Raw genomic sequence first — 9645 nt, forward strand, 5'->3', positions numbered from 1 at the left:
GTGTCAGCTGCACACGCTCTTTGCTGCTTTCAAAGACTTCCTTGTAGGCCGCCTGAGAAGCTTCCACCACATGTTTTTCTTCTCCCCAGATGCTACCTCTGCCAAGTAGCAGTAGTAATTGCTTTTCATTTTCAGGTAAAATACCTTGCTCTCTGGAAATCGTTGCAGTTTTTTATTTTTTTATCCTCACTTGAGGACATTTTTCCATTTTTTGTTCAGACAGAGGGGGAGAGAGAGGGAGAGAGAGGGAGAGAGAGAGAGAGAGAGAGAGAGAGAGAGAGAAACATCCACGTGAAAGGGACACATCAAGTGGCTGCCACCCGCACAACCCAACCAGGGCCGGGGACAAACTGCAACCGAGGTATGTGCCCTTAGTGGGAACCGAACCCGGGTCTCTCTCGACCGCAGGCCAAAGCTCTAACCGCTGAGCCAAACCTGCCAGGGCTCGTTGCAGTTTTTTTTTTTTTTTTTTTAATCCTCACCCGAGGATATTTTTCCATTTTTTTGTACAGATAGAGTGGGAGGGAGAGAGAGGAAGGGAGAGAGAGAGAGAAACATCGATGTGAAGGGACACATCGAGTGGCTGCCACCCGCACGACCAACCAGGGCCGGGGACAAACTGCAACCGAAGTACATGCCCTTAGCGGGAACCGAACCCGGGTCTCTCCGGACCGCAGGCAGACGCTCTAACCGCTGAGCCAAACTGGCCAGGGCTCGTTGCAGTTTTTGATGAGGAACTTGTCACTGCACTGTTTCCAGTGTTGTAACCCAGGAGATCAACCAAACTCAGACGCTGAGATGGGGTTTAATAAAAGGAGTTTATTGAGCTAAGTCCGCAGGCACCTGCAGTATGTCTCACGTAGGAGTAACTGCGGCCGGAGAGCTAAAATGGCTCCTTTTTATAGGATTTTGTAAGGGGGGGTGCTAGTGTAAGCAAGCATGTTACAGAAGCAGAATTTAGCGGTTAGTTAATTATCTGTTACTCAGTTTCCCAGACATTTCAAAGGTCAAGATGTTTTCAATAGATTATTCCTGGCCCCAGCCCAGGATTACTCAAGGGTTAGTTATTACCCCAGGGGCTAGCGATTACTCAGGGGTTAGTTATTGAAGAATGTTCTTCAGTAGATGAGTAACTGACAACCCCTTTGGTTGTGTGAAGGCCTCTGGGAGTTTAGGTCAATGGCACTGAGTTATAACACCAGCTCCTTCTCGATCTTCTCCCAGCAAGTTTTAACTTTCTCCAACTTTTCATTTCCATGGACCATGGTTTTCTGCTCAATGCTGCCAATGACCCTCCAGGAAGCTGGCACCAATCTTCATTGGAGAGAGGGTCACTGAGCTCTGTCACCGCCTTCATGGCGGAGGCCACGTCGTGGTAGCGCTCCATGTGCTTGGCCAGCCCTGCCCACAGCAGCAGGTGTTCTGGCCCCCTCGTCCCTCCCCCGCCACGTAGCTTGTGGCTGCGCCTTGCCTCGTGCTGGCAGGTCCGCTCGGGTGGCCCTGGAGGTGTCCGCGCAGGCGCACTGGCTCGCGGCCAGCGCTTGAGGCTCAGGCTGCAGGCAGCGCCCTCTTGCTTGCTCGCTCCGTGGACCCCGCCCAGGGATCAGAATAATGTTTTAAATACATAAAATAAAATACGGAGGCTACACAAAAAAACAAATGCTAAAATATAGTTATCAAAACAGTTTTACATGCCCTGGCCGGTTTGGCTCAGCAGTTAGAGCTTCGGCCTGCGGTCTGGAGAGACCGGGTTCGGTTCCTGCTAAGGGCACGTACCTTGGTTGCAGTTTGTCCCCAGCCCTGGTGGGGTCGTGTGGGTGGCAGCCACTCGATGTGTCGCTTTCACATCGATGTTTCTCTCTCTCTCTCTCTCTCTCTCACTCTATCTGAACAAAATATCGAAAAATGTCCTCGGGTGAGGATAAAAAAAAAACAGTTTTACACTAATGAAATACTTTAAAATGCACTAAGTAGCCCTGGCCAGTTTGGTTCAGCGGTTAGAGTGTCGGCCTGCAGTCCAGAGAGACCCGGGTTCGGTTCCCGCTAAGGGCATGTGCCTCGGTTGCAGTTTGTCCCCGGCCCTGGTTGGTTGTGCGGGTGGCAGCCACTCGATGTGTTCCTTTCACATCGATGTTTCTCTCTCTCTCTCTGTTCCTCTCTCTCCCTCCCACTCTACCTGAACAAAAAAATGGAAAAATGTCCTCGGGTGAGGATAAAAAAATAAAATAAAATAAAATAAAATGCACTAAGTAAGATCTGGTGGACCTACTAACTCCCATAATTTCTAAGTGTAAGGGATCTCACCTGGGATTGGGATGACCGGCTTGCCCTGGTTTGCCCCATCCGTTTCCATGTTAGCACAGAAAAGTCCCGTGTCCAGAGAGCTCCCTCAATCCTTGGCAAACTGGGACAGTTGGCCACCTGCCTGTAACATGACATGAAAATATCTGTGATTCTTGTGGGTGATGGTCACAGGTACAGCTAATGCTACTGTGTCTGCTGCCGGCATTCTTCGTGGAACAAAGGCTGTATTTCAGATAGAGGTTGGTGGAAACAAAGATGTGATATTCTCCAAGTTCATGTGTCTCCCAAATTCTATCCATGGACAGCCTCCTTCCAGGTTAAGAACCCCTGAAACTAGTGGGACAAAGTTAAGCCTAATCTCCCCTATTCTTTATCATTTGTTTTTAGCTTTGCTATAACTTAGCAAGCTATTTTCATTGTTTATTTAGAAATTAAAAGAAGTCTTGCCCTGGCCAGGTGGCTCAGTTGGTTGGAACATCAATCCATACACCAAAAGTTTTCAGCCAGGGCACATATGGGAGGCAACCAAACAATTGATATTTCTCTCCCACATCTCTCTCTCTCTCTCTCCCCCCCCCCCCCCCAAGTCAATAAACATATCCTCAGGTGAAGATTTTTAAATTTTTTTAAAAAGTCACCAATACAGAGGGGCCATTGCATGAGGAACACTGACTCCCTCTCATACTGCTGAATTGAAGTTGGTTAAACAACTTTGGGAAACTGTTTAGCAGTTTCTACTAAAGCTAAAATGTCACCTATCCAATGACCCAGCATTTCCACTCCTGAGAATTTGCCCAACAGAAATGAGAACTTATGTTCACCAAGAGTTGTACATAAGAATTTTCTTAGCAACTACATTCATGATAGTCTCAAATGGGAAGCAACCCAAATGTTCATCAAGTGATAAATCTATAAATAAATATGGTCTATTTGCATAGGGATAAGGACTGTAAAATAACATCTCAAGGCAACAATCTTGATGAATCTCACAAGCATAATGGTGAACAAAAGAAGCCAGCTACAAAAGAGCATATATTGTATGATTCTACTTGTTTAAAATACAAAAGCAGGTGAACCTGACCTGGGCATTAGAAGTCAGAACAGTAGGTATCCTTTGGGTGGGTGGGGATCGGGCATGAGGGTTTGAAATATTCTGCTAGTTACATAAATTTGTTCAGTTTGTGAAAATACATTGAATTGTCCATTTTTCTGCATATTAGTTATATTTCAATAAAAGTGTTTCTTTAAAATGTTGGGTCCCCCTTTCCCCTCTGTTGCCTACAGCTATCAATATCAAGAAGTGACCTCACCCTACATTTTCCAGTTTGATTGGCTCTGGGAAGTCATACTTTCTACACTGACAGTGACCTGTCTGGATGATGCTCCAATCTCTCTCCTAGCTGAAGCCATCAGAGACCCAGCCTCTGGCACGAACCCCTTCAGCCTTTGCTTGTTGCCACCACAATAGTAAATCCTTCATTAGTGATTCTGGCAGGCCAGTAATTAATATGTTAACACATGCCCATATACTCAAAGAAGCTTTTAGAAATTATCTTAATTCCTTATAATATTTTGGGGGAAGGATTTGTGTTGATGTCTATGATTCCAACAGTGCCAAGCAGCACTTGATAAGCCCTATGAGTGATGGAGGGTGTGATACCTCCTGTCCAGATGTGAAAACTGATTCTTAGTGTGTACTTGTGCCTCCCCCAAAGATGCCTGTTAAGTAGACCATTTATTGTCTGAGACGGAGGGCAGCTATGTGACAGAGAAGGCTAAGTCCTCCTCTAACAGATGAGAATTGAAGTCACTCGAGGCAGAGAATAGCAGGATGGGGATTAGACCCTGGGTCTCTGGTTGGCACTCGCCCTCTTTGCAGCATGCCCAGGCCCTCCCCTGGAATGAAAGCCACCATGGGTAACAAGGTGTCATTGCTCTGACGCAGTAGCTGGCCCTTCTCCCCTATTCCAGGTAACCCCACCCTGAGGAAGGCCTTTCTCCTTTTGGACATTTTCCTGCATATTAGGGAAAGAAGAAACCCTCAGATTAAATAATCAGGTTAATTATTATTATTATTATTTTTTTTTTTTTTTTTTTTTTTTTTTTAATCATCGATGATGAGAAAAGTGGTGGGAGGCTGAATGAGAAACTTCAACCTGGTGGCCAAGTCTGGCATCTCTGCCCTTCTGAGGGTCTTCAGGATGGAGTGTCTGCCCTTTCCCAGTCCATTCCTTTCTGGATCAACTTAAATCACAACATTCAGCCTGTTAGCCCTGCTCTGAATCTTCATTGGCTCTCTATCTTCTCAATTACAAACATCCTATTCCATGAACATTCAGTGACACCCAAGATGAGTCCCTGCCTTTCATGATCCCTGATGAGCCATGATGAGATGTCTCACCTCCCAACTTTATTCACCACCCCCAACCCCCGCTCCATCCCACCTCCTTGACCTAAATCAACCCCTCACAGACCAGCTCCCAACACCAGCTGGGGCTGAGCAGGGACAGGCAGAGAACTGAAGAAACAATGATCCTGAAACGAGTACAGCATTCACTTCTCCAACCAGTGATGGGTCTGTGGGCTCACGTTATACCTCTAGGCAACTGAATGCCACACAGTTACAACCACCACCATGGTAGGTCTTCACCCACCACTCTGCCCTTTGTTGTTTTTGCTTGTTTTTTTAAACTAACTGGATTGCATTTATTCTTATTAAATGTCCTCTGCTGCTTTGATACATCTGGACCTGATGCCACTTGCAGTGTTGAGCCTGCCCCCTGGTGCATAGCCCACGTTGGCAGCTTTGATCCATGTGCAGCTCTGACCACATTGTCCTCAACCAGGTCACTGATAAGAAAGGAAGAAAGGGAGTCTGGATGCAGCTAGAGTGTAGGCACTGGGCTGGGTGGAGGGCAAACAGGTACAAATGAAGTAGTCCTTCAACTGCTGTGAGCTCAGCAGGAAGTGTGAACAATAGGTGTGTCAAATGCTGTGGGACCCACACACAGAGATCTCTGAGTGCCTGGGAAGAGAATTGTGGGCATGCTGGAGAGGACAGTTGCATTTAAGATTTGCATACTGCAATAATCAAAACTCTCAGACTGTGAAAGCTGAACATAGTCATATTCTATGACCCAGCAAGGCTACCTCGCAGAGAGCACATCCAACAGAAAGGCGATCATAAGTCCACCAAAAGGCACGTGCAAGAATGTTCACAGTAGCACTGTTTGTGCTAGATATCACCAAAATGCCCACCAACAGGGAGCTGGGAAGGTTATGTTAGCTTTTAACTTCCATATTACTGCCCCAAGCCTCTTAAATCTTTTACTTTCATATTGATGCCCCATGCCTCTTATTGTTTAACCTTGCCCTAAGCCTCTCATTCCAGGAAACCAAAATCCATCACTCCAGTCAGGCAGAAGGAATGACAGAACTACCCTAACACACCCAAAACTGCAAACGGTAGCTTGACAAGAAAAACAAGTTTCAGGAGACCCCAGCCCCAACCAATCAAGAATGACCACGACTCCTCGGCTGATCGACCACCTACCCCAGCCCTAAGTTTAAAAATCCTTAGTCTGGACAAGCCGGTTGCTATTTTCTCCTTAGAGGCAGCCTGACAGGTCTTTCCCTCAATAAACCTGCACTCTTCTGGTTACTCAGCACCACCTCGTTCTTACAGGTCAGCTATGGGATAGGCTCACAATGGAATGAACAATTTACAACTACACAGGATGTGGGGGAATCTCACAGATGTAATTTGAGCAAGACAAATGCCAAAGATATGTTCTGTATAAGTTCATTTATATGAAGTACAGAAATAGGCAAAACTGGCTAGCCAGTGTGGCTCAACAGTTGAGCATCCAACCATGCACCAAGAGGTCCCCAGTTTGATTCCCAGTCAGGACACATGCCCAGGTTGTGGGCCCAATCCCCAGTGCAGGACATGCAGGAGGTGGCCAGTTGATTTCTCTCTCATCAATGTTTCTCTCTCTCTCTCTCCCTCTCCCTTCCTCTCTCTCTAAAATCAATAAAGGGGAGGAATTCCAAAATGGTGGCAGAGTGAATGGAAGCTACACAGACCGTCTCCCAGGACCAAACTGGAATTACAACTAAAATAAAGACAAATAACAGGAAAAAGCAACAGAAAAGCAGCTTGCGAGGACCATATAACCAGGAACACTGATTCAATCCTGGTAGGATTACGGAGGCATGAGAGGGTGGCTGGGAGCCCACAGACAACAGTGGCCTTAGCTGTGAGCAGCACCCTCAGGGATACACTCCCAAGCGGCTCCACAGCCCAGAGCTGGGACAGACGCTAAACTAGCCACAGCCACTCACCTTGAGCTCCGGCAGAGGGAGGGTGGACGGGACTGGAACTGTGTGGGAACACTTGGGATTTGGAGGGGGCTCAGAGCTTTGGCTGAGTTGCAGACACACCGGACAATAGATATCTTACTCCTTCCCAGGGCTCTGGGGAGAAGCAGCAGCCCCTCCCTTGAAGATTCAACCCAACCCAGGTGGGCCATTGAAATGCAAATTGAGGCTCACTAACAACCAGCATCTGCCCCACCCTCGAGAAATCCCCTTACACTGAGCACCTGAGGGAGTTTTTTATTCAACTGAAAACCAAAAGCTCTTCAAGTAACTGGAACTAATAGCCTCCAGGCAAAAAGCTAGAGGATAACTGTACCATTTCTGGGCTAGCAACTCTAACCAGGAAAGTTAAGACTTGACAGTGGTGTTTAACGTGGGTCCTCCCTCACTCATCCAAACCCAGGAGAGGGAACCACAAACAGCAGAACACCAACACCCGCAGGGATAATTTGGCAGGCTCCAAAGCCCACTGTGATAGCCAAAATGGTGAAACAAAGAAACAAAAGCCAAATGAAAGAACAAGAGACCTCTACCGAAGATGACACAAATGTGGAGCAGTTAAGCAAGTTAACAGAGCTAGAATTCAGAGCCATGATCTTCAGGAAGCTCAACAGCATGAATAAGAACATAGAAATGTTGAAAATCAACCAATTGGAAATTAAAACCACCAAGGAAAAATCAAGAATGACGTATCAGAAATAAAGAACACATTGGAAGGACTAAAGAGCAGAGTAGAGGAAGCTGAGGACTGGATCAGTGAATTAGAAGACAGGGTAGAAAAAATCAACCAATCAGAAAACCAAAAGAAAAAAACAATTAAAAAACATGAAGACAGCTTAAGAGAACTGTGGGACAACTGGAAACGTAATAATATTCACATCATAGGAGTTCCCCAAAGAAGAAAGTGTGCAAGGGTTAGAGACTATGTTCAAAGAAATACTGACAAAAAACTTCCCTAATTTGGTGAAGGAAGATTGCATTCAAATTCAAGAAGCACAGAGAGCCCCAAATAAGAAGAACCCAAACAGGCCCACACCAGGACACATAGTAATTAAAATGCCACAAATTAAAGACAAAGAGAGAATCCTAAAAGCAGCAAGAGATAAGCAACAGGTTACCGACAAAAGAACCCCCATTAGGCTCTCAGCTGACTTCTCAAAAGAAACACTACAGGCAAGAAGGGAATGGCATGAAGTCATCAAGGTCATGAAAAACAAGGATCTGAATCCAAGACTACTCTACCCAGCAAGGTTGTCATTCAAAAGAGAGAGTCAAATAAAGAGCTTCCCAGACAAAAAAAAAAAAGGCTAAGGGAATACATTAGCACCAAACCAGCACTGCAAGAAATGTTAAAAGGACTGCTGTAATTAGTAGAAGAAATAGGAAGAAAGATATAACCAAACTAAACAAAAATGGCAGTAAATAAATACATATCAATAATCAACTTAAATGTAAATGGACTGAATGCTCCAATAAAAAGACACAGAGTAGCTGATTGGATAAGAAAGCATGACTCATCTATATGTTGTTTACAAGAGACACATCTCACAACAAAAGACTCACATAGGTTGAAAGTGAAGGGATGGAAAAAAAGGTTCCAAGCAAACAGAAAGGAAAAAAAAAAGCTGGGGTAGCAATAATCATGTCTGATAAAATAGATTTCAAAATGAAGACCATAACTAGAGACAAAGAAGGCCACTACATAATATTGAAAGAATCTATCCAACAGGAAAATATAACCTTGATAAACATATATGCACCCAATATAGGAGCACCAAAATATACTAAAAATCTTCTGGAGGCCTTCAAAGGAGAAATTGACAGCATACAATCATAGTAGGGGACTTCAACACCCCACTGACATAACTGAATAGATCCTCTAGACAAAAAAATAGCAAGGAGACAGAGACAATAAATGAAGCCCTAGACCAAATGGATTTAATAGATATCTACAGAGAATTACACCCCAAAACTACAGAATTCACATTCTTCTCAAGTGCACATGGGACATTCTCAATGATAGACCACATGATATGACACAAACTAAATCTCTACAAGTTCATGAAGATTGAAATCATATCAAACATCTTCTCAGATCACAATGGCATGAAACTAGAAATCAATTGCAACAAGAACATGCAAAGACATTTGAACACATGGAGGCTAAATAGCATGTTCTTCAACAATGAATGGGTCACCGAGGAGATCAAGGAAGAAATTAAAAACTTCCTGGAAACCAATGAAAATGAACACACAACAACACAAAATCTATGGGATGCAGTGAAAGCAGTTCTGAGAGGGAAGTTCATAGCACTACAGGCCTACCTCAAGAAACAAGAAAAATTTCTAATAGACTATCTAACTTACAACTTAAAGAACTAGAAAGCAAACAAAAAGAAAACCCCAGAGCAAGTAGAAGGAAGAAAATAGTAAAGATCAAAGTAGAAATAAATGACATAGAGACCAAAAAAAAAAAAACATTAAAAGGATCAATAAAACAAAGAGCTGGTTTTTTGAAAAGATAAACAAGATTGATGGACCCTTAGCTAGACTCACCAAGAAATAAAGAGAGAAAACCCAAATACACAAAATCAGAAGTGAAAAAGGAGAAGTAACAACTGATACCACAGAAATACAAAAGATCATTAACAACTACTATGAACAATTATATGGCAACAAATTCGACAATCTAAGCGAAATGGACAAATTTCTAGAAACACATAGTCTCCCAAAACTGAACGGGGAAGAGATAGAAAACTTGAACAGACCAATAACAACTAAGGAAATTGAAGAGGTAATCAAGACTCTCCCAGCAAACAAAAGCCCAGGCCTGGATGGCTTCACAGGGGAGTTTTACCGCTATTCAAAAAAGAACGAACACCCAGTCTCCTCAAACTATTTCAAAAAATTCAAGAAGAAGGAAGACTTCCAAACTCGTTTTATGAGGCCAGCATAATTTTA

The sequence above is a fragment of the Molossus molossus genome, unplaced genomic scaffold (assembly GCF_014108415.1).
Source record: "Molossus molossus isolate mMolMol1 unplaced genomic scaffold, mMolMol1.p scaffold_m16_p_6, whole genome shotgun sequence".
Classification (NCBI taxonomy): Eukaryota; Metazoa; Chordata; class Mammalia; order Chiroptera; family Molossidae; genus Molossus; species Molossus molossus.